At 45.1% G+C, this 23,310-nt stretch overlaps 1 protein-coding gene across 5 annotated transcripts in view; it reads left to right on the forward strand.

The window, feature by feature from the left end:
• LOC120948871 (octopamine receptor beta-2R) overlaps positions 1–23,310 on the forward strand; it is an 89,118-nt gene that overhangs the window by 54,928 nt on the left and 10,880 nt on the right. For 3 of the 5 annotated variants that reach the window (XM_040365668.2, XM_040365669.2, XM_040365670.2), the window contains one exon: positions 5,280–5,330. The exons of the other annotated variants lie outside the window; for them this stretch is intronic. The gene's annotated coding sequence lies outside the window, so the exon portion shown is untranslated. The remainder of the gene's footprint in view (positions 1–5,279; positions 5,331–23,310) is intronic. 5 annotated transcript variants of the gene reach the window in all.

A 23,310-nucleotide genomic window follows, 5' to 3' on the forward strand; every position in this document is an offset into this window, starting at 1 on the left:
GATGTTGATCTGCGAACCATTGTCCAAAAGGGCTCTAACGGAAAACCATTTTCCACCTTTTCCTTGAATACGAACAATCGCGGTTGATAACATCACTTGCCCATGCGTAGACGATTTCAGCGCAGGTAGCGCGGCTAACATACTGCTAGCCCCCGCGGACACTTCTTGCTCTTCTTCTTCACCTGACACTTGTTGCACTTGTTCGATTGCTGGCATGTCTTCTTTGTGAAGCAAAGAATGATGGCGTTTTTTACACGTGCCGCATCGACCTTTAGAAAAACACTTGCTCGCAAAATGGCCTGGCGACAAACAATTTAAACAAAGCCTTTTCTGCATAGCCACCTTCAACCTGTCATCGATTGTTAACTCTCCAAACGACCTGCACACCACAATGCTATGCTGTTTGCTACACTGCGCACATTTCGTTTCTCCTTTGAGAGCAAGATTAACAAAGCGACGATCAGATTTCTTCGTAACACCCAAACTGTGTTGGTCAACCGCCATGGCATCCAGAACACGCGTTTCTGCTCGAAGAAAATCGAACAAACTTTGCACCGAACACTCGCTATCACTCTCTAACTGCCGTTCCCAATTCCGCTGAGTTTCATCATCCAATTTTGACAAAAGAAGCTGAGTCAAAAGCATACCCCAACCACTGGTTTTTTCACCAAGCTGGTCCAAAAGCTTTGCATTTCGCTCGAAACTATCCACAACGCTGTGGATGTCTTTTGTTTTGCGCGTTTTCATTTTCGGCATATTCAACAGTTCGTTTACGTACCGCTTTTTCAAAAGATATTCGTTGGCATATCTTTTTTCCAGCGCCTTCCAAGCGGCTTCATACGCCGAACCACACGTAGGAAAAGCGTCCACTACCCGGAACGCCTCCTCCTTCAACGCACGCTTCAGATACATTATCTTTTCTGTATCCGTCAAACTATTGTTTTCATGGACTGCCGTTTTGTACAAACTGTAAAAAGGCAACCATTCATCATAATTTCCCGAAAATTCGGGCAGCGCAAGAGGCGGTAGCCGAACCTTTTGTTCGTCCAAAACACGTACTGCCACTGCACTGTCACTTTCTGGACGCTTCAACTTTTCCTCGAATTGCCCGATCAACAACATGCACTGTTCGTCGATTTCGTCCACCAGTTCTTCATTTGCTTGGACTATTCCCTCGATCGAACGAATTTCACGGGTTACTTCTTGGAATTGTTCCCAACACGAACGAACACGTTTCAACCTTGTTGGAACATACATTGCGTCACTTTGTGCGTAACTTTGCAAAAACACTTCCTGACGCTTCAAACACCGGATTATGCCATCACGTTCAGCTTTTTTCACTTCTAACACCGCGTTGGGCTCAACGAATGCTCCTGTCTTAGGGCCCTCCCCCGAGGCTCCCCTGACCATCTTCTTATCCGACTCCATAGAGTGGTGTTGAAGTAAGGATGCTTCTTTCACCAACACTGTATTAATTGTGGTTTCCAGATCTTCATCTGCGAAACCACGCAACTCCTCATCCGACTCGTCCGAGTGGTCTTTAGACGTTGCCATATCACTTCACTAACGCAAAAAAACTCCAAACAACAAATCGAAAACCACGCTAAACGATCACAATCACAATCCTGTGTCACGAAGCACCATATGTTTAGACGGGTTTGATTACGTTTGCTAGTTTTTATTTTTATTCCTACGTTGTGTTACAAAATTACAAGTTTTAGTGAAGTTAAAGAAAAAAGGGCTGAACAAAATCCGTGGTGTTTAAGTGTTGCGCACAAGTACGACTTTCTTGTCTCGAGTTCACGAAGCATCTGTCTTCTCCTTACAAAAAATTGATAGTGATGAGCGTCACCGCGGAATCGATCATTCCGTGCGGATCGGAACTGTATCCCTCACTGAGCTGTCAAAATATGACCCAAGCAGCAAATTCTCCTAAACAAAATGTACGATAAATTCAAATCCAAACAGACTCAATCTGTGCATTTTTTGCTGCGAATCAACTCCTCCCATATTTTGTGAATTACTGGAACGAAAAATGAATTCCCTGTCGATCCGATTCCGGGAGGTGTCGGTCGAAAGTAATGAAAACAGAAATAACGCTTTATTTTTATGTTCTGCCCTAAAGCCACCCTAGCCATCATCTTCGGCTTCCCTTTGTTTTTGGCTCAAAGAAATCTAACAGGCAAATGGGATGAAACAAAAATTCACCTAAAGAAAAAGATTTTCCCATGCACGATAAGAAAGATTTGTTAACTTTTCTTTGCTGTATCTTTTTAACAAACAGCCAAACTCATCGTCGCACTGGTCGATCGAACGGTGTAAAGTTTGTGGGAAAAATGGAGCAATTCAAATCGGTGGTGCTATCGTCATAGATTTGCTGGGCCCGTTCAGGCAGTAACGACGAATGATGGTCCGGGCTGGAAGATGGAAGTTGTGTATGTGTGTGTCTGTTATTTACTTTTGTATTGTTTTGTATCCACTGGGACGATTACGCATTGCAACAACCGTGGCGCGAAAAAGACACAGCACAGAAATAGCAGGCATTAGGCTTTCCGAGAAAACCCGATCAGCGTCGCAAAGAGGGGGAGAACCAACACCGTTCGTAGACTGTTGGTAAATCGAAAAGTTGCGTCGAAGTAAACGGGATTAGAAAGTGATCAAACTTTGTAATACGGTACTGCGGAAAGCCCGATCAAAATCGGTCGATTTGTGTGGGATGCAGTAAAACATAAATAAAAACCCAACGCAAGAGCGAGTACGAGTCTTTCGAGCGGCGGATTTGTAGCTTCGGTTTCGGTTCAGGCATTTGTTTTTTGTGCCTTTCGCGAGAAAATCGGTAACCGATTAATTCCGCTCACCAGGGTAATAGCTTTTATATTGTCTTTGTTTTTTGTTTTGACTCTGCGGGCAACAATGGGATTGGCGTTAGTAAAGTCCTACCCCCGTTCTACTATACGCACACCGGCACGAAGCAGATGGCAAAAGTGTGAGCTCAATCAGGCAAACAGTTCATCGCGGCTCTGATCGCGTCCGTTTCCATGCCCCGGACGGTTTTGAGTGATAGTTCGCAATCGTGTTCGCTGTCAAATTTAATTTACCAACACAGCCCACCCAAAAGGCCTCGCCTGTCACTTTGCGCGAATAATTATCGCACGGATTGTGTCCGTTCGAGTTCACACCTCGCCCCATCCCATCCCACCAACAGCCGATCCCCATCGGAACGCACGGATCGCACATCGGATCGCGAGCTAATTTGATTGTCACGTCGCGCTTTTAATGCAGTAATTAGGCTGATTCATGCTCTCTTCCGGCCCGGTACGTCGGCGGCAAGGAACGGCACGGGTTTTGTTCACCGGTTGTGTAGTAATCACGTCGCGATTCGACGATTATGGTCGCATTATGTTTATCACTCGCTACCAGCGACTTTGTACGTCATTGTTCCGCACGCGGCTGTGCCAAATCTTAGTATGCCCCGGGTGCTGGGGCGTAGCATTCGGCGCTGAACAGTTTGAAATAGTAAAGCGTGTGTGGTGTTCGGTGCGGTTCGGTTTCAAATAGCTTGGCATTAATAATTCCTACCGGGGAGGAGGGAATGTTGTCTGTATCAGTGGCAATTATGATGATTATGGCGATGATATTGTTCAAGTTAATGAGTGGGAAAGTCTATATTATGATCGTTTATTTTTTAAGACCATTCCAACCGTTAAAATTCGGCTATGTGTGTTCATTGTTTCAGTAGGTACTACTTAGAAAAGCTATTATGTTTAATACATTAGCACCCGCAGATTATTTCGATTAACATTTTGTATTATTATTACGTGTGCATCCTTCAACGATGTACACAGCTATATATCAATTTTGTTTCAAATACATCGTATTGTTGGCAGCTTTGGATGCCACATTTTTTCTCAAAAATTGATAGACACATGAAAATTGAAAGAACGTGACAGTGGAGAAAATGGGTCACCGGTGCGAATGAAGGATAAATAAAAAATGAGCCACACTAACGAACTGCTCCATCCGACCTCAGCACAGCAGCAGCAGGTGGTCTGCGAATCGCGTTAGTTCTGGTTGTTGGGAGCAAAACAAACGACCGGTCGGTCCGCAACCCGGCAAAGCGCTGTAAAAAATGGTGCTATTTTCCTATTCAATCCTCCACCATCCCTGCCCCGAAGTAGCCATCCTTTTCTGGACCGGCCGTTACGATTGGATCGGTGCAATCGTATGATGGAATTTCCACGTCAACTGCTCAACACGCCACCTGCTTGGGATTCGCTGTTACCAACACAAAAAACAAAAACTTCCAAAGTCACGCGCATCCATCTCAGACGGGCTGAAAATTGGACATTTATCTCCGTTCGTGTGATTTTGCACGCGAAATGAAGATAAAACGGGGCGACATATTTCTTGCTGTGTGCACTCGGTTTCCACCATGGCGGTTGAAGCTCTTGGTTGGTGGAAGAGGGGACATGTGCTGCCTCCATTTTGCCGGCACATTTCGGAAGCCTTTGTTATTTATAACACTTTACCCGCTGCTCATTCTCTCTGCACAGAAAGAAGTAGCGAGAGAGTTGTGTTTTTTCTTACTTTTTGTTTTTCCTGCATCTGCTTGAACCACCCTCACTTTGCCCCCGGCCTCTTTTACACACCTTCCTCCCCTCATTCACAGATGGTGATGATGTTTGAGCCATCAAGCAAAGCGGCTTAGAAGAGTCACGTCGCGACAGTGCGGAGGAATTTGGGAAGTTACTTCACGGTGAGCAATCGCTCTTTTTACACCTCCACCGCCAGAGCGCTCATGGACGATAAATTGTTTCATTACCGTCTTAACGTGCCCTCGACCGTGTCATCGATCCGGTGGCGTGATTTTCTTAATAAATACCGCCATCGCTCGGCGGGTTCGCCTTCCACCCGATAGGTCACCGTGTGTAGTGTCGTGTCTTGTGTATGTGGCATGGTCGGCGTTGTTGGCTTAGCAAACTTTTTGCGCCTGTTCTGGGTCGTTTCTTGCCGTGAGACGATAATTTGTTTACACTCAATTCATCACTCATCTATCAAGATTGATGTGGATGACACTGCGCCTAGAGCGCCTTAGCGTTCGACAGCTACGGAGAGAAACTGGAATGGTGAGGCGGTGTGTAAATCGATCCAATTATTTATATTTTAAATAAATTTCCTGAAGAGCGTGCAGCATTTTCGTACACTCCACTTAGCCATTTCCCATTTTTCATCTCTTCATTTCATGCTTTCTCTTCCGTGTTCTCTCTTGTTCATTGCAGCATTTTCCACGTCCCTACCATCGTCCAATCGACCCAAACCGGTGACTCGAGGTGAGTTTTTACACCTTTTGTTGTTGTCGTTACTGCTGCTGCTGCTGCTACTGCTGTTGTCATTCTGGTCGTGCGTGAGTCAAACACCTCTTCACCGATCCTCCATCAAACTGTTCGACTTCACTGACCTGACAATGACAAATGGCACTCGGTCGCATCGTGGCCTGGCCGGCCCGACCCACCCACCGACTGCCCTCTTGAAGGGAGCGCTCATTCACCGCCTCACAAGTGGTCACTTCATCGCAGCCAACACGCGCAGCAGGATGTAATAAGCGTCACCGAGTGGTGCGTCGATGAAGCTTGCCGGTCCGGAAATTTGATACATCCTCCCACAGTACAGCAGCACACGGACCACCGCACGCACCCCACCCGTTCGTGGTGAATGCTTTTGTTGTTCAACATTGCGTGCCTTGGGTCGCACCGAAAAGAACAAAGCCCATGCAGGTGGCTCGAGACGGGGCTGAATCGTAGCCACACGCGTCATATGTTGATATTATTCGGTCCCCGTTCGCAGCGTCTAGCGTTGCTTCTTTTGCTTCTGCTTGATGCTGATGTTCTTAGCCCTGCTGTCTTTTCGTCTGCGCGCCTGTCCTGCCGAAGTGGCAGAAAATTGGAAAAGCTTGCTCGTGAGCCGAACATGAAACAACTCCCAGTGGGAGCCGGGCAAGACGGCTAGAACGGGAACCAACCCAGGGCCCCCTCCAGTTGGCTCCTGCAGGGCGAACACGCTCATCATCTGCAGGCGGCGGAGCGAGCGCCCGGAGGCTTACGTGACACAATCCCACATCGGAACCACTTGGGGAACACTTGGGTGTGATGCTGGTGCTGTTGGTTTCCGTTTGTCTTGCGTCCGGCTTATTGAACGCTCGTGTGTACGTATATGTGCCCCGGGATCCCCGGGAACAAGCCGTCTGGGGCGTGGGTTTGAATAGAATGTTGGATAAATGTCTCGAGAGGGATGTGTTGTAGATAACGGACGGAAAGCAGATTAGACGCGTGTTCCGTGGACGAGTCGGCAAAGAATTCATTCGTGCCCAGCGTCTTTTGTGTGCTCTTTGTCGTCCTGCCGGGGTGCACCTGCTCCGCACCGGCATCGGGCACCTGGCACGGAACTAAAGGTTGAAGTTTCCTTCCGTACCTCTGGTACTTACTTCCCTCTCGTTTCGTCATAATTTGTGCTATTGAGAAAATGAAAAATAACTAAGCTTATCGCCGAAGTTCCGGACCGGCGCCAGCACAAATTGACTCGAAGTGTTCCAATGTTTGCGCAGTTACGGGTGAGGAAACATATTAACAAGAAGCCTGTGTGTGTGTGTGTGTGTGCGTGCGCTTTTGTGACATTGGCAGAGCTTCCCGTGGGGGAGTGGAGTGGAAAGAGGAGACTAGAATGTTGGGCCAGTATGCTTGGCCGGGCACGTACCGAGCGGTTCAAGGTGGCTCGTGCTAGATGATTGCACGAATTTCAAAGTTAGGTTTGAGCTGAAACAATGTGAAAGAAAGACAGCAACAGTGGTTTGCCATTTTTTTATTTTTGAATATTTTCTAATAATTCCCCTCGGTTGAAAAGTGATGTTGTATTGTATACACTCTAAAAGGAAGAGGTATAAGGATGTTTATATTGGGTCTCATTAGCCGAAACACTTGCTACGAGATTTTGTATAAATAATCCAATCCGATTTACAGCAAAAATAAAATCTATAAAGATAGAAGCATAAAATTCACATGAGGTTTTCTTGAGGCAGAAAAATGGGCTTCCAAATGGGGTTGAAGTTAATCTAGCTTAGTTTTACAATTGAAATTTCGCTTAACGGTTAAGAGTTCGTCAAAGATGAATGTCCCTTTTGCACAAGCGATTTTCATCTATTTTTCGAAACCTATAATCCTCTTTTTTGTCGTTTTCATCTTAAATACATACACATATGTATTGCGAGATTTTGTTTAAAACGTACGAATTAATCCTCACTGCTTACGTGACTGTAAAGAACGTACGCCGGGAAAAGGAACCGTGGATGCAGCCACGGGCATTGCACGATTTGTGGTAATTAGATGTTCCGGAAAATCCTCCCGTTATTTGCGAAACAACCGAGAGCGGGGAGGATCGAAGGCGTCTGTAGTTTGCTCCGTCCTGGAACGGTCGGTACGTTGCTCAACACGAACACGAGTTAACTACCCGTGTAATGTGTGGTTTTAAAGTGTAATTTTAAAGCATTATTTCACGCGTACAGAGCAAACGGCGAATCCTTGCGGCTGGAACTGGGCACGGCAGCAGACCAATAAAACCCGTGTTGGTTCCGAATGTGATTGAGCGAGTTTTACGGTGGTATGTGTTTTATAATGATTTACTCGTTCAATTTAATGTTTCTGTGGAAGGAAGGAGGCATTGTATGACTTTTATTTGTATCCATTCATGTAAGTTGACGCAATCGTTTGAATTGAATTGTGACTTATTGCTAAAATTAAATGCTTTAATTATACATTTTCTTTTATTCACATCGTCTTGATTTTGCAGTTGATGTTCGACATTAAATCAATAGCTCGGGCCCAAATTCCAATATAGCAGTATTATTTTATTCTTCATGTAATACGTACACTGAATGTCGAAAAATACAAATTCTCGTAGTGCTGAATAGTGAGTCCATAAGAAAGGATTATCGGGAGCGCATGAAACAATTGAAGCACTTTTTTCAATGTGAAATACTGTGCGAGAGGAAGAAAAACTCGATCGATATGAAAGTTGTCCTCTGGTTGCGGGGCGGATTCGAAAGCTTTCCATAAATAACTGATAAGGAAACTGAGAAGGAACAGATTTCTAAGCCCATTACCATTGCAAGAGGCTGGCAAATGGAAGAGCTTCTTAGACTTCCCATCCACCCTGAACTGTGAAACTGATGTGGTTTCCAGCAAGCAAAAGAGGACAGAGATGCTTTTGTAAAGCTCACGATGGTGAGAAGGGCAAGGCGACTGAACATAGCCAAGAGTTTCACCTCGCTAAAGATGTGTCCGGGTCGGAGTGCAGTGTTCATCTTTCATATTCGAAAAAGATCAATAGCAGGGATAGTAACCACAGAATGGAGGAAAACTTCCCGCACAGAAACCGTATCGGTGTAGCACACGAACATCGGACAGCCGCCTTTTAGCCACCTTCTTATCTTGTGCTCCGGCCTGTGTAGTTTTACCCAGCTCGTACGGCCATCCCGATCCCGGAATGATCGAATTAAGTAATTTACCTTAATGCAATGGATGCTCTCTTTCCCATGTTTCTTTTCTTTGTTGGAGCTGGTGTACCTTTCCTGGTGGCTAGGAAAAACGAACCACACTGTACTATGTTCGTCGGATGGTATAGTGTGGGAAGCGAGCTTATCGGAAGGGATCCGTGCTATTTCTATCACTCCTGTACTACTTGGACAGCATGCAGCAGTAACGAAGGAAGTGAGCGAGAATGGACATCCTACAACCACAACCACAAGCCGGTGGTAGCCCGCAGGAAAGGTTCCACGGTCAAAACTAGTACGGTTTCCTGTCGTTTCTTGATCAGCTCTATTGACGTTACTATCATGCTCATGTTGGGGAAGCTCATCCAATAATAGTTGGTGGGAAATGGTTACTTTAATCTCTTACTTTAATAATCATATACAAAATGGCTGTTAGTATGTGATGCTAACGAAAATGATATCATAATTGATAAAGTGCTTGGAGTATTAACATTGCATACAGTCAAATGTAAACAATTATTCCCTTCTGTGTCATACTTCCGCAAGGTTTTGTGTTGACTTCAACGTATTCCACCGACTTTCTTGTTGACTGCGCAAGAAAGTTAGTCATTTTAGTGTGTGTTTGCCGTGCGACCAACGCAACCGAGCAAAAGTTAAACGAACAGTTTTCGCTGCATTCGTTGCCGATTGTTTCGTTCGTCCGAAAACTTTCTAATCAGTCCCTGTCAGATCCCTTGCAAGACTCAAGAGGTTTGCATCCCAGTCTGTGCGCCCACCAAACTGAAGCCACTTACTGACGGGGAGCAAAAGTCATAAATTAATTCAACCTCCATCTTGCCACTGCACCAACGCCCTTAAGAAAGGCCAACGATTGTAGCTTCTTCCGGCTTTCTTGATGTAGTTCTGTAAGCAACTGTAACCGCATCAGCACACATAGGGAAGTTCGCAGTGCTCTTTTCTTTTTCCTCAGCCGTTCATACACATTATGTCTCTTCATCACTCTACAGCTAGACAACGTGCAGTTGAGACTAGATTTTTGAGCAAAAGAGCAACTGTAACACCCATTCTGGGTAGTATGAGCAATATTATTATAAAAAAAATGCGAACAATAAATGTGAAGCAATGTGCAGGAAAATAAACCATAATTTTTATTGCAAGCCAAGGGAACTCAAAGAAATAGTGAAAAAACGCAGAACAAGGAATCAGAGATTCGTCGTAAATGCTGGACCTCCAATAAAACTCCTATTCAATGCTTCGTTTTCATGACACTTTCAAGTGTGTCCATAGTGTGAAATAAGAAACCATAGTCAATAATTCAACCGTCAGCTCTGAAAGCCCGGTTAATTTAATTTTCTTACCACTTCACTCTCTACGTATGCCAGAATTCGACAAATTAAGCTCGTAATGGATGTACGACACATTTGATTCTTTTTTTTCCCTTATGAAACCGGCTACTGCAACCTGCACACAGTAATTCCATCTCTCATTCGCTTTTTGTTGGTGTCATTGTTCATGCCATGGCCGAAGCATCCCTTTCAGTGTGAATCAGACTGGGAGCCTCAGCTCAGACTTCCTGTTTCGCGCCAACTTCGCGACACGATTGTTGACGACAAAGGGAACATGAGCGGGTGGAAAATGTGAGTGAAAATCTAAAATTCCATTATGAATAATGGGAACGTTGTAATTATTTAACCGACGAGTGTTGGAGAAAAGTGCACCAGTGCGGCGCAGCAGTGAACAGGGATGACGAACGCAACAGCACAAAAGTGCGATAGACGGATGAGCGTACGGTCCCAGCTTGTGGAAAGTTAAATTAATAAGCTTTCGTTTGTTGGCTGCAAAACCTGCTGGCCTGGTTCCGTGACTGTTTTGTGCTAGCAAAAGCATGGAGTAAAGATTTAAAGCTATGACATTTGTGTACAGTTTGTTTGCTTTTTAAGTAGAATAAACTGTGAAGATAACGTTTGAGCATCGCCCGGGTAATTGTGTTTGAAGCGATTGTCTTTTTGCTTGCATTTTTAAAACTATGATCATTCAATTGTATGAGAATTCATAAATATATGAATTACTTTCAATAACTGATGAAAGACAGTTAAGATAAGTAAATTTAAATTATATTAGGTCAATTTTTTTAATTTAGCCCAACTGTTTGGATTGGGTTAGGATGTACTGTATGAATCGAACATAAGTATTGTTTCACATATTGAAAAGAGTTTGATATTGTTATCCCAACCAATTGTCCAATTTCAAGAAGGAATGTCTGCCGAAGTTTCCTGCACTATCAATTTGATTACAATCTCGAACAATAACACTGCGATAATAGGGTACTCGAGCAGAATGAACCGAATCGCTCGGAATGGCACAATTGGTGGCAATAAACAATTATCAAACCTCTGCTCACCACACGGACGCACGCAGCGAATCATTTTGCGAAAGAGTGCACCCGTTACTTTTTACTGTTTTTCCTCCCGCCGACGTACAGCTTCAAGCGTATTTCCACACGATTGAGTTGCGCGTGATGGGGTTGAAATTGCTGCAAAGAGTTTGGACAAAATTTCGATAGTCAACCAATCAGTTTCTTGGTAATGCGTTTTTTATGAGTGTTTCTTCTTTCCGTTCAAAACGGCAGGCGGAAATGATTTCCCGTCAGTAAATGGGTTTCCGTTGTTTAGCGTATGTTCGGATACGTGGCAGTTGGGACAGTGAGCGAATTGGAAAAGCAAGAAGTTTTATTACTGCACTGAAAAAGGGACCCATATGGGACCCACGTACGGTAGACATTTTAAGATTGAAAAATACAATTTTCAGCAACGAAACACATTTGCAAACCTCAATTCATATTAGTGTTTTAAATAATTACATATATAATTTTCTATATGTATGTACAATGTTCAAAAATCATTCTCAAACAGCCATAGAAGAGAAAAGAATAACATACTTAAACCCACAACAAATGTGCTGGTCAGCAAAACGATTTTGCATTGTAATAAACTAGAACAAAATGAGCTTAACGCTAGGTATCACCTGTCGTTGTTATACACGCGGCCAAAGTTCTATCCCACTCTACGGTAGCACAAATAGAGAGCCAAACGATCGTTCGGATGCAGCACAACATCTGTCGCTGTCAGACGTGCGCCAGAATTAATGGATCAGCAACAATCGTGCGCCCGCAGTCGCGCTAGTTATGAAAGTGGGATAAATGTTAATGCTCTTCCCTTTCTCTCGCTCTCTCTCTCTCTGCCTCTTATTTCCACCTTTCCTTACGCCACCTTGGGAAGGTGTTTGGTAACCTGCGGTCTTGGCAAAATGTTAATCCCCCTCCCGCACGTTAAACAAAGCAGTTAATACGACGGGACAAAAGTTTCCCCACTGAAAATCTTTTGATCGTGAGCGGAAAAATCGACTACAGCGCCGCGCAACGAACCGGTATCGTTTGTTGTCGACCCGTTGCTACATAGTGGCGACCGCATTTTGCTGCAACGGATTTTGCTCTCCGAGTGGGCGATCGAAAGGCTGCGGAAGCGGGCGTGAGCGGTGGCAGTACGATGACAGAATGAACGCATTGAATACGGTGCGGTGTGATGCCAAAGGGTGCCCGGTGTGGTGTGCTGACCGAATACAGCGCAGCAGGGGAAAGATGACGATATTTGTCGTCGTGCACGTTTCTGGTGCAAAAATAGATGTCCCGCAGTGGCCAAAAATAAAATGCTTCGAGGCGTGCGGACGGTGGGGCCAGGCCGCGTGCCCGTACCACCGACCGGCCGGCGTGAATGTTAAACATGCGACAAATTTATCACCTTCGCGCATAGCATCCGTTCGACGCCGGGGCCACACCGGCCACCGTGCAGCAAGTGCAAACCTTACCCTTGATTGTGTGGAAGGGGCCAATCGGGGTGGTAGAAAGGGTGAGGAGGAAAAGCGCCTACGGACGACGACACACATCGACATCGAGAATTGAGAAGGTTGCGCTGTGCAGCCGGGCGACCCGAAACGACTCCCACCGGTGACCATCATGGCGGATTATCAGCATAAGTGGATATATTTCAACAGTAATTATCCTGCCGTCTTTTCTACCGTCATCCTCTGCGCCCTGTTTGCGTCTGGCGTGTTAGGAGAACGATGGGGTCCAACCGTTGTTTGATGGTGATGGTGTGCGCTGAGAGAACATCAGCGCTTGCTTCACTTTTCCATCTTCATTTGTACGTTCCAGGGGAACCAGTGTGTCCCTTGCTTGCTCCCACGCTGCCCGCGCCTGTATAGCTCAGGGTGTAGGGTTTGTTTACTTTTCATTTTCACAAACACTCACACTCAGCCGCGGCACATGATAAATGGGCGACTTCTGGTCAGCAGTCGGGGTCGGTTGGAAAATGTTACGCCACGCTCGGGCGTGATTTGTGATATGGAGAACTTTTGCCATGTCGCGCTTGATCGAAAAGTCGACCCGGGTGCAGTTGGTCACACGTGTTAACGGGCGGGCTGGCCGCATTACTGCTAAACCGCCGATGAAATTATTAACACTCTTCAAAGGTTAAAGCAGACGTGCAAGGTTGGTGGAGGGGGATGAGCAGGGAGATTAAATTTTGAACAAACAAAAGTTTTGTCATTTATTGCTTAATTGTTTATTAAACAGTTTGGAGTAGGTGGAGTGTAAATGACAGGTACATGCACACCAGTCAGCGAAAATATTTCACAAACGGAGCTGTTGGTACATGTCACCGATTTGGCGGATGCTTTCACTTTGGGATTTATGTGCAGTGACGGGCAGGATGCAGCTGTTGTTTACACAGAGAGCGATACTGACACCTTGTGTGTAGACTTTTTTCTTGCAAAATATGATAAATAATCGTCTTAGCTAGAAACGAATTCATTTTGAAAATAACATAGTACTTTAAAATAAAAATGTTATAAATAAATTAGCATAAAATAACTGTTTTAAAAGACACAACAACATTTATAGCAATTTTAATGGTCTCAAACATCCACACTTACAACCGCGGAACCGCGGAGTAATGATTGCAAAGGGATCATTAAAAGCTCAATGAAACACCTATTTGATGACTCTCATGCGACCAATCGTCACATGCAAGAGGCGATGAATTTTCTGCTTTTTTGCCTACCGTCTGATCGTCTGGTCCACCTCAATCCACGTCCAGGGAGAAAACAGTTACAGAAACGACTCCCGTTTGCACCTGCGAGTTGCAGCAGTTGACGATGACGTACCTGAGTTCGACCTGTGCGCAGCGCACCGGCGAATGTCATGGAAATGATTGCATTTTGCCCCGGTTTCCGACGAATTTGGTTCGTGGTTTTACATTATTATTTTTCCAACCACAATCCTTTGCTTGCTCGGGGAGCAGTTTTTTCCCACACCGCGTCTGCGGGCACTGCAGGCGCGCACCGGTGGATATTTATTGCACAATAAATCTTGCCCTGCGCGGAAGGAACACCCACACACACACTCGGCTGGTGAGATTGCATACGGCTTTCACGAATTCCAGCTGCGATAACGGGGTGTGCACGAGGATCGAGTGAAAACGTGGACAACTGGCGCATTGGACGGTTGATGAATTTATTCGCCCATTAACCTTCCGCCGCTAGGCTAATCGATCCTGTAGAGCGGGATTCTCCAAACGGCATGCCCCGGCATGATGGATGTTGTTTGATGAGGAATCAATTGCAATTTCATCGATCGTTGCATTGCCACCCGATATGTGTGTGTATGTGTGAGATTGTGGGAAGCGTGTGTGGAGTGAGATGGAATTTTGTGGACTAAAATCAGCTTACCGAGTTCTCTCGGCAAATGAAAGTAATGATTTATTGGAATGTTGTTGCATTGCCTTCAAATTGGTAAATTTTGTGGTTTTGGAAGATGCCTTGATGGCGCTTAGCGTTGAATTTCTACCGTCCTCTACTATGATGTACAAAATTTCCGTACCGTAACTCATTACTCTGAATTGCTTTCCAAAGCAAAAAAAATGGAAGAATCACTTGAAGCTTGCTACTGGCGGTAATTAAATTACAATGTAAACTACAATAAACTTTACCCTTCGACAGGTTTACCCATGTTTGGCAGACGGTGCAACAAATTCTGAGAATGAGAGTTTATGTGTGTGCGTCGAAAATTGCTTTCCGAGCCAACACGCCAAAGCACCTGATCGATGGCCTGTAATTCCAGCTTCCCTGCTACGTGCCTGCATTTTGATTTTTCGGCTGTGAAAAGTCAGGTTCCTGAAGCTGCTACGTCAGCACCGCATGCAAGAGTTGGGTAGATGCAGCTGGTGCAACTCTTGGCAATCGAAGTTTGCCCATATCGTGCCGCAAGTCGGTAACTGACTCCTTGCAAGATGCACGCAGATGGTACGGGTGCGAATCGATTATTGATTTATTGGGATGGGGCCCTGGAGTGCCTTGTGGCATCCAGTGCTGCGACCACCTCAACGTGCCAGTAGCTATGAACGAAGCGCTAGTGGTTGCAAACCTAAATCTCCCACGATCTCTGTACCAGAGCGAATAAAGGAAATCCATTTCCCATCACTTTTCCGGATGAACGAGATCTGCAGCATCTCTCTCTCTCTCTCTCTCTTTCTCTTTCTCTTTCGGTTAGGTTCATTCACGCTCGATTCGGATGCCTTTTGTTTGGACGATTTATGTGCCCATAATGCCAGCTTGGGAAATGTACGAACTTTGCAAACTACTCCCCTCGAGACAGGCAGACCGCAGACAGAGAGAGAGATAGAGAGCGTCAATAGCTAGGGAAAGGTACTCTACACTCTCAATCCTACCGAATGCCTTACAAAATGCCTCTCCTATCCTTTCGTACTAGCCACGGAAAAGTGTGGTGTACTACTTGAGCCTCATTTACGCTATCCTAGCGTGTGGTGCGTTGCTTTCGGGCCGTCGTCATCGTCTTGCTCGCTGCCAGTGGGCCTGTAGTATATACCAGTAGCAGGTGTGATTGAGGTCGATTACTATCGATTTCCCGATGCTTTTGAATGAGCAGCGGAACGGGTGCGGCTTGCTGGAGACAAACTGCTTCCCCGCCCACGGTGGAATGTAATTAAAGCTCGACAAGCAACTGAAGACTGCAGGCAGCCAGTAGGCGTGCATTATGTTGCGGATCGCTTGCAGATGAAATATTCAGTCGTACCATGATGCTGTACTGCTTTTGGCTGGTGGCTGTAGAAAGCACTACAGGAAGGGTGTATGAGAGATGTAAATTATTTACTTTACAATACAGTGCGGTAGATAATCAGTTCCGTAAACAGCTTGGAAAGGTGTTTGTGTTTGTTTTGGTTTGTTTGATGCTGCTCGCTTGATAGGCGAGTATGCAAACAAGGGCTCAAAACGTACTATCAATTTCACTGCAATGTAACATTAAGTACTGAAGTATTTTGAATGCTGCTACACGAGAATTCTGATTTTGAGTCACAATTTCAATGAATTTATTAACTTTAAAACAAAAATACTTTAAAATCCTCATTCAAAGAGCTAAGTTATATTTCATTGTGAGTGTGTTTTATCAACCATTTCTATCACTTCTGCCGATAGCCGAAGCTAACACTCCTCCTCGCATTAGCTATTAACAATCAATTTCCCATTCATCTTCGCTGGTGGAAAGAAACCATCATGTTGTTCGCACACATCCAAACCCCGTGGCTGCTGAGTGGCGCATACGATCGAGTGTCCTCCCAAATAAATTACGTTCAATCACGATGACAAATAGAATAAAATCCGTCACTGCCAGCTGAGCACAAGAGAGGGGACACGAGCAGAGCTTTCAAGGGCGTAGTACCGTTCGATTTAGCATGACCATGGCGCTGAGAGTGTAAACGTGGTTCTTATCCTTCTTCTTTCACTGTGCAGCGATGTGCAGTCCGTTCAACACGCACACATCTACACATGTGCTTTTCGGTTGTCCCACTGGCGTCAATTGTGGTTAAATCGTTTACGGCTCGCCCCCCTCATCGAACGTAGAAACCCGTACACCCCGGGTCAGCTCGTTACCTCGTCAAGTGTCAGTCGTTCCATTCGGTCGGTGGGTTCGTATGGTGGCCGGTGAGTGGGCTTGTTTTCCCACGCAAGCAACTCGCTTTGCAAGCTTGCAAAACCAGAACGGGAGACAGAGGAGCAAAGCATAGAGGATGGGAAGTATAGCTCGAACTAAAACGTTTTCCCATTCTTGTGGCAATGATTGAGAATGACGTCGATCGTGTCAATATTTTGCACCGGCTATCCAATCCTATCTCTATTTTCGTGGCTGTCTACCGGATTGGCGAGCGGATCTGTGTATGTGCCCGCAAGAATGCTCACGTGATGAGTGATCTTACACTTGAGTCGAGCGGAAAATCAATCCACAGCTTCGACTGCGGCTAGCGCTGACGAGATCGCGCTCACGCTGCTACCCTCTCGCGCACACATTTCATCCCATTGGTGAGTGTACGAGTGTGTGTGTGTGATGGCTTAAAAATAGCAACATTTTTCAAGTTTTCATCGATCGTGGTCAATAAGAATAGATCAAGCACATTGAACTTGAGCGGCATTGAGAAGAATGGTTGGTATTAAGGGAAGGGAAGGAGACGCTTGGGAAGGAAAAGGCGTCGGTATGGTGAAAACATTATGTGTACTCACGTGAGCTACAATTGACGGTCAATTACCGTCGAATCAATCGTTCATTTCTTGTACAAAATAAACTGTATGAAATATAAGATATTAAAATATAAAAATAAACTTGAAGAGCAACACATTTAAGTACAGAAATGTGGCATGCAAAATCATTTTTTAAATAAAATGTACAAAATGTTACCATACTCACAAATCAACCAGAATGATTTGGTAAGTTGAGAACAAAAAAGCATTCAAAATACGTGGTGGTAAATTTAAACCACTATCGATTTATTCAGCGGCGAAAGTAACCAAACAAAAGCCGGTACACTGTTCAGCTCTTTTATCTCCTTTACTTCCGCTTTGCAAAGCCATTGAAGAGATTTGCCTTGCCTGCACTGTTGGTTTATGTGGTACTAGTAAAAAAAAGCATTTCACCGTTCTACCTCAATCACGAACGATTTTTGTATGGACGAATTCGCCTTCTAGAATCAACCGAACACAAACAGTGCCTCTCGTACGGCCGGAGTTTGGTAAAAGCCAATAAAAAGCCACCGAGGAGCACACAGCCACACAGGCACACGTGCCCTCGCAATCCATCCAGAACCGTCACAATACTAAGGGAACATCGAGTGCACGGCCATTTCGAGTGGTCGGCCCACCGTCAACGCCTGTCCGGGATTCAATTTGCACCCGTACGACCGGGACGTGTGATCGTCTCGGCCAGCCAGAGCATCGTGGATGAGAGTGAACACACAGGTACTGGCACAACAACAAAAAAGGGAAAACATATGGCAATTGGAAACTTGTTGAAAAGTTCCGTAAAGAGACAACCGCACGTGTTACGATGGCAACGAGGAGGGGGGGGGGGGGAGTGAGGGAGGACCTATTTGCAAAATCCATCATCCTATCTACTTTTGATTATCGAATCGACATGCAGGACTTCTTCTTGGCGGGCGTGCGGCCAGCAAGCGGAAGTTGGAATGAGTTCCCTTGAATCCTTTCAGCATGTGTATTTGAAATTTCAATCCGGTACAATTGGTTTTGCGGTTAGCTTGTTTACGTGCGGAGGGCACTTACTGGTAAATATGGACGGATTCAAGTGTAGCTTCAGCATTGTACAAAACCGGAAGGGCTCGGGTTGGGTGGAATGTTTGAGTTAGAGTTTGTGCTGCGGGGGGCATTGCCCAAGTGTGTTTGAGTGTTTGTTGTCTTTGATTGTGAATAATTTTAAAAAACAAGGATATGAAAATGAAGTTTATATTGGAAATGAACTGTCAGACAAAAGCATGTGAATACGAAAGTATTTGGCAGAACTGTGCAGAGCAGGATAGTAAAAAACCCCAATTTGCACCCAATATCAAACACATTCAGTCAGCTTTTATCGACAGCTGGTATTTGTGCAACTTTCCTTCAACCTCCAACGCAAATCGGAACGGATTTTCTGACATGAACTGATCAAAGGCAGAAGCGAAAGAAAAGAAAACGCTTCTGCCTACGGCACGCACCCCCACGATGAGCGCACCCCCACATTGTGACATCACACTCACCTTGCCGCATTTTTCACGACTCTTCGCTCTGCCCACGTTTGCCACACGCGCCCCGCACAGCGTTGTGCATATTTCGCGTAGTTTCGATGATTTATTTCACATTTTTTCGGAATGGGAATGTTAACACGCACGCCGTAAAGATGGCACTAAAACGGATCGAAAACTGACCGCTCGGTCCATATTGTGAAAACAGCTCACCGGTTCCTTCCCGTTGCAAATGAGACCGTAATGTCAAGGTGTCAAAGCAGAAGCTAAAATACAAAGCAATACTTTCCCTCGCCAACGTGCCAATGTTCGTCACTCGCCGAGGATAACGCTCTAAAGGCCTTGTCCGGTGTTTCAAATTTGCTGCGTCGGTTTTGCTGTTTGGTTCTTGTGACGCTTGGTTGACTTTTCTATCCCCGAATGTGTGCCCGCCTTACCGGGTGCCTTTCTAGGGAAGGTCGAATGAATAGAGCAGCGGTTTTGTTTCGTTTGCATATCTTCCGTTGTTTTTATTTTGCTTCTACTCGCCTTTGCACAAGCAACGTTCCACAGACCAACGGAACAAATTGAGGTCGGTAGCGAGCAAATCGAGCTAGAAAAGCAAAACAAATCAAACAACAGCAAAACCCTCGTGTTGTAGAACGCGAACGAGTTGAGCCCGCACACACTTTGTTGTTGTGGCATTTTGAAATTTTCGTTTCATGCTAAACGGAACGCTGGCCGGCTGATACACGACACTGGTTTGACATCGATTTTTGGCTTCGATATTTTTAGTGTCCCTGTTAAGCACCGCATCGACATCCAATCCCCAGTGGCTCCCGGATGTGCTCCCATTTCGCTCCCTTTCCTCACCATTCACAATTCGTGGTGGGTGCGATTGTGAGGGAGTGGTTAGAAATTGGTTTCTAATTTTAACAAACAAAAAGAAAAACGAACTCCACCACATTGTGTCTAGCTTTAGTGTGCGAGAGATGGTTTGTGCGCAATCGAGTCAAGGAGACGATGGTGGTAGTGAGTGTGTTTTGGTTGGTGATCAGTGTTTAGCGTATGTCATCGGCACTTTACTGACAAGTTGATTTTGTGTTTGACAAAAGGTGCACGGGGACGGTTGTAATGGTGAAGGCAGACGAATACCTAACGACCAGAGACGTCGCCATATTCCGTCGTCAGCACAGCAGAGTAGTACGGTGAACCCTTCGTGGGAGCCGGCCCCACGGCAACACCAGGGGTGATTATGGTGAATGAATGAAATCTTCTAACGGAACGTTTCTATTCGCTAGAAGCACTGATATTTACACAGCTGGTGGTGGTGGTGGTAGTGCTGCTGCTGCTGCTGCTACACCACACAGTGCCTTTGGCTGATTGAATATGGTGTGAACACGACCAGATGGTTATTACGCGATCGGTATAGTAGCAGATGTGGAAACCGCGGGCAGGGATATGAATGAAGTTACCGAAATTTCGTGTGGGAACGTTTGCACTGTGAGACAGGTCGTCCGGTGATGTTTGGTTTTTAATTGCACCATTAACGTAAAGTAAAGTAACAAAATATAATCGAGTGTTGAAATTAGCATTTGAATTGTGAGCTACTAATGGTGATATGTTGATCCATGCTCACTTTCCTTGTATTCAAACGTGCGTTTGTTTTCATCGTGGGAATTCTTCCGTTTTTATGTTGGTAAGGAAACATCCAATAAATTGCAGGTCTTCTACTTAACGCCTAATTAAAATGGAGACGCCTGGTGTTTCACAAGCTTTCGGATCAAAGACTCGGTCTCGAATTTGGTATAAAAGTGTTTTATCTGCAAATTTCATTAACTAGCAATTGTAGTTTTTCGCTTGCAACGTACATTTGTTCAGATGTTATTAATAATATTTGATAATCTGATGAAAATAGGTGTTCTTTTATCACACGTAGTGTTTGTTTTTCGCTGGCAGAGCACATTCTTTCATTCCTAAGCCTGTCTTGCTGCTGCAATGAAATTAAGCCTTACGTACAGTCGTACAATAGAAATGTTCGCTCATTTTTAACCGTCTTCAGTTCACCGTCTCCCGGGACATGCAGCTGGTCGATGTCACTGCTGTTGGCCTATTCGGCACGTACGAACAGCACGCTCCGCTTCCAGGTGACACAAACACATTTTCTTCATCTTTTGGTGTCGTTTCCATTACGTCGTCCGTCGTCTGCACGTAGCATTTTGTTTCCTAAGGCATTTTCCTTCCACTCATCTTTGGGAGCGAACCGCACAAAGAATTCTGTCTACGTTTTCGCTGCTTGCTAGCTGTTGGTTTCGTAGTTTCTTGCTCAAACAATCGAAAGAGTGTGCTTGCCCGATGATGATGTGTTTTGGTAACAGCAGTTGACCGAACAGAGTGCGTATGTGACTGGCATTTGTTTCAGGCACCAGGTGCAAAGATGACAGTTGGTGTTATTGGTTGTTCTAAGCATGCCTCATTAATCGTTCACAAAGAGAACAAACATTTGAACGTTAAGAATTTCTTTACAATTCATAGCATTGTATTCCAAGCTTAGTGCAAATTCATTAAAAGTGTTTAATTTAATGAGTGAGACTGAACATAGACAAAAGAAACATGGAAATGAACGCAAACCATCGCGAAACGATTCCATTTTTCCAAGCAGCTTTTTTATACTTAACAATCAACGATAGCGTTGGCCTTTTTCCGTCATTTCCCACTCATTCAAAAGTAAGCTGGGTCGATCTTTGCATTACTCCACGAACCACTTAATTAACGATTCCATTTTCATCCGTTACGTTTGGGGCCAGAGAAAGGCCCTTCTATTGCTGATTGCGCTTGATTCCTCGTACAACTTACATATTGTTCTTGTATTATTTCAATAAAATGATAATGATTAACACGAAAGTGATATAAAAAACTACCCATACACAGACAGCTTACCAGCAATTGCAAGTAACGTCATGCTTGGCACAGACATAAGCAGCTTTCCCACTGCTATGATCTTCGGAGAAAAGCGGCCATAAGCACAAGACAAAAGGCAGCTGTACACTGCGCTCACCCTACCGCACTGAGCACTGCATTCAATGTAAATCGTTTCCCGGGGTATTTTGCTGTGGCGTGAAAGCGAAGGCTCCCGGTAGGATAACTATCTTTATTAAAATTTCATTCCATAGCGATACCATACGTGCTTGAAGAGCGCACACACACACACACCATCCACTCTGGTTAGTGACCCGGATGCAGGATGATCTGCGGGTGTGTGTTCCTCTTCAGCTATAGAGTTTCGCGAGCTCTCCACAGTGAGCAAGTTTCCCTGCCAGTTTTCACCGACGCAGACACTTTACGCGAACGGTGTATTAAGAAAGAAAAAGAAATAATCGTAGATACACCAGGAGCGAACAAACATGGCACAAACATGACCATGCCATGACCTCGAGCTGTACCTAGCACGGAGAGGGAGCAAACAAGGAGTAAAAAGATGACATTGAGCGTGAGAGACAGAGAGAGATACAGCGAATGAAAGAGAAAGAGAGACTCATCATTAGTATGGTTCAGGCTAGTTACCGTTTGTCACTGTCTTAGTACAGCGCCATGAATGCGCTCTGCTTCCTTCCTGTGAATGAGTTCTTGGCAGGTGAGTGTATGCACGCAGAACAAAACGACGGGCGTGTGGCCTGAAAAGAGTGGACGATAAAGGAAACGAAAGGCTAGGGGAGCAGAAAACAGGTCAAGAGAAGGCAGAAGCATCCCTCTCCCTGGCACGCTAAAATTATTGCGATTATCTGCATTGCAAATCATACGGTAGCGTTGTCCGTGCCGGCATCTCGTTCGAAGCGGCAGCATCAACCCCGCCTACAATGATGCTGCCGCAAAGTGAGACGTGCATTATGTACAAGCGTATTCATTATGCTGCTGTGCACCGTCATCCCCCGCTCCTGTTCGGTGAGGGAATTTTCCGTAATTTCCCGTTCTCGGCGCTTAAGGGCCGTCGATACGCTCGTCGGGTCCGTGCACCGTTTCAACTCACCGTTTTTTGGTCAATCTTGGGGTGAATTAGCTCGAGTGGCTTTGAATTGAAGGGACGAAATGGTACGATTGATGTTGCAATTATTTGCTACCCTTGCAACGCTAAGCACCATGCACTAGATTGTGAATCATGTCATCAAATGGCTTATGAAAATGCGCATAGAAACATGCTTGCCACTCTGATAAATGATTAAAGAACGACATTTATCAATTCGTATTTATTTTAGTCACTTTGTATACATTAGCGTATCACAAACAAATCCGTATTTACATGAAGAATAAAACCAGTACATTATCTTCCCATTTCTGAAGGATAGTTTTCCTTTTTTCCTTCTATTTATTTCCCTTTTTTTCTAAACAATAAACATACCATCCTTCAAACACACTGTTTGACCTATTTCACTCATGCGGGTTTTGTTTTGTCGATTGCTTACTTTTCCTCCACCTCGGAATCCCAGCCTCTGCATTGTACTTACTTTCATGTGGCGCTCCCACACAGTCTTCCGGGTCCACATCTGACGTACGTCAGGTGCAATGTTTTGATAAAGAGCGTGTCACTTCAAAGCGGATGTCTTGTGGCTACCACCTGTGTACACTGCCCGTTCTGTTCCGCTTCAGGCCATTGGA

The sequence above is a fragment of the Anopheles coluzzii genome, chromosome 2 (assembly GCF_943734685.1).
Source record: "Anopheles coluzzii chromosome 2, AcolN3, whole genome shotgun sequence".
NCBI lineage: Eukaryota > Metazoa > Arthropoda > Insecta > Diptera > Culicidae > Anopheles > Anopheles coluzzii.